Source organism: Pavona decussata, unplaced genomic scaffold, assembly GCF_977016875.1.
Source record: "Pavona decussata unplaced genomic scaffold, jaPavDecu1.1 SCAFFOLD_233, whole genome shotgun sequence".
Classification (NCBI taxonomy): Eukaryota; Metazoa; Cnidaria; class Anthozoa; order Scleractinia; family Agariciidae; genus Pavona; species Pavona decussata.
Genome location: NW_028145638.1, coordinates 1,227,501 through 1,230,199, shown reverse-complemented (window position 1 = coordinate 1,230,199; position 2,699 = coordinate 1,227,501).

Sequence of the window (2,699 nt, the reverse complement as noted above, 5' to 3'; positions counted from 1 at the left end):
CGAGTTGGCTAAAAACTGGGGATATCCCGCAAGATCGAGCAGGATAAATTATTGTTGTATTATTCAACACATTGATAACAAAGAACAGTTTTATTGCAGAAAAGTTGGAGACGGTCTTTGTTTTGCCGTTTTCTCCCCGACACAACATGAAATTACGTATATCGGAAGATATCTGTTGACCACGGACGACGTATGTTCAGTGCACCATGACCATTTTGGGCAGTGTTATAATGTGTTGAATACTAATGGATGATATGTCATGGCCGCTCTGGACTGGTTCATTATCCAGTGATTCAGCTTTTTAACGAAAGTCGTTTATACCTATTTCTTTCCACATCACCTTCTGCCACAACTAATGTGACCTTTGCTAACGATGGGTTGTAAGCGCGATTTTTGAAAAGTGAATTGAACCGTTTCCCCTTCCAAACAGCATAATATGCAAATCAAACAGGGCAAAATCCACGAAACGTTGTTCGCTGATTTGTGACTGTTGTTATTCTCCATGCATCATCGTCTTGCGCTTTCTTTGTTGATATGTTGGTGTTGAACTTGTTTTAATCAAGATAAGCACGGCCAGAGTATGTTCAAATCTGCCCTGATAAGTATATCCGCCGTTTTTGATCTATGAATATTATTTCCATGCTTCATGATTTTCCGACCGAGTGACCCAACTAGAAAAGTAGCCTGTATTCGTTTTGTTGCCGTCACGGTTGCAGTGAAAAAAATATATAGCTATGGAAAGTTTTTTCTTCTCCTGTTCATTTCGTCGTTCTTGGAGTAAAGGCCGGCGAGAGGCCCTTCGAATCCTCATGGCGCACGATAAAAATCTTATACCCAGGGTATTCACGGCGCAAATTGAAGCGCCGTTTACTTGAAAAATGTCCACTCAAGTCAAATGGGGATAATCAACAAAGGTGGTATACCCTTGTATAGGCTATTTTCGTATGTGCGTCGCCAATGGTAAGTTTTTGAGCCGTTTTGGTATGAAATAGGCTTTAGACTTAAAGTGAAGGAGAGAGGATTGGCGAGAGGGAGGAGATTCCTTTGTTCTTTGAATTTCCCGTTCCAAGAAAAAGGAAGATACTGATTGGTCGATTTACATAAGTCCAACACAAAATGTTAAAAAAGTTCATAACGTTGTGAATATTCTTCGTACAAAAATATTTAATATGGTCTCTAACTAAACGTTAACAAATGGACAACACAGGAAAAATAAGTTTGGTTGTGGCCCGAAATATAAGAGCGTTTAATATTTGTGCTGGTTTACAAGCGCATGGCAAACACAAAATCTCCAAAAATTAATTTTTCCACGAATATTTGTCCATTGGCTACGATGGATTAAAGTATGTGTGTAAGGATTGAAATACGTTAAATATGAAAAATTATTGACAGTTGCCTGAAAGAATGCATTTAATTTCTAAACAACGTGCGAGTTGCTCACCACATGGTTTGTTTTTAACAGGCGTGCAATTTAGGTGCCAGTTTAGTTGAAATTTATAACTCTGTGAATATCCCTCCTACAGAAATAATTAAAGTCTTATAAATAAACGTTAATAAAAGGTAAATACAAGAAAACCTGTTCTTGGTTGTGGCTGGAAATTTATAAGCATTTAAAATTTGTGCGTGTTTACAAGCTCTTGGTCACTGTGCGCTGCGAATGAATAATTAAACAAGCCCAACACGAAAAATACTTAAACTAGGTTATCAGAGTCCAGTGAAAATAAAGCATTTGAAAGGTGCAGATCTACTGCCTTTTTCCCGCTGCCCTTCAATATAATTTTGTCTCTTTTCTTGTGCTTGCTTGTTCTTTCTCCCGTTGGTCGTCACTGATATTTCCCCTGTTTGCTAGTGCTCTCAGTCGCTCTGTATCACGATGAACTTTGCTTATTCGTCGCCTTCTTTCTCGTTTTCTTTTCCTCTTTCTCTTCTTTCAACTTTTTTTTTTCGAACTCGTAAATTGACTTAAGTTTGTATTTTGCTGTCTTCAAATTTTCCCTATTGTTTTACTAACGCAGTTGGGCCATGCAACTTACCGCCAAACAAATGTAAACGCGCAGAACAGACTTGGCTTACCTGAGTGTGCCATTAACATTGGTTTTCCTGTGGTGCTGTGTACGGACGGACGGACAGACGGAATGTGACGTTATAACCAAAACCAAATTTTCTCGCATCGATAGGTTACCATACTTACTTACTCATAGTGCTCTGCGCGTACGCGTTTGGCGCACGGACCTCCGCTATTAAATAACTGCAGTAACTAATTAAATGAATAACCGAAAAAGGAAATAAACAAATACACAGAACACTTAATAAATAACTCAGCAAGTAGGACAAATGTCTTTCAATACCGAATTAGGAAATAGATTTTTGTTAGCAATTCCTGCGATCGAACAACGTTGGCGAGCACTAAAGATTATACCAACATCAAATTCGTCACTTTAAATGCCTGGACTTATAATTTTAGGACGATGAACTTCCGCAAAAAAGCTTTCGGGATTATTTTTTTTAGCGTTTCAAAGTGTAAATCAGGGTTAATTCACTGAACAAAGTTCTGTTTAGACAGTTCGGAAATGCACCTCACGGCCCGAGTAATTAGGTTCGAGACGGTTCCAAAAAATCCGACACCAAAAAACGTTTTGCAAACTCTTACGTTGAAAATAAATCATCATTATAATGTTCGCTGAGTTCTGTGCTAAGTT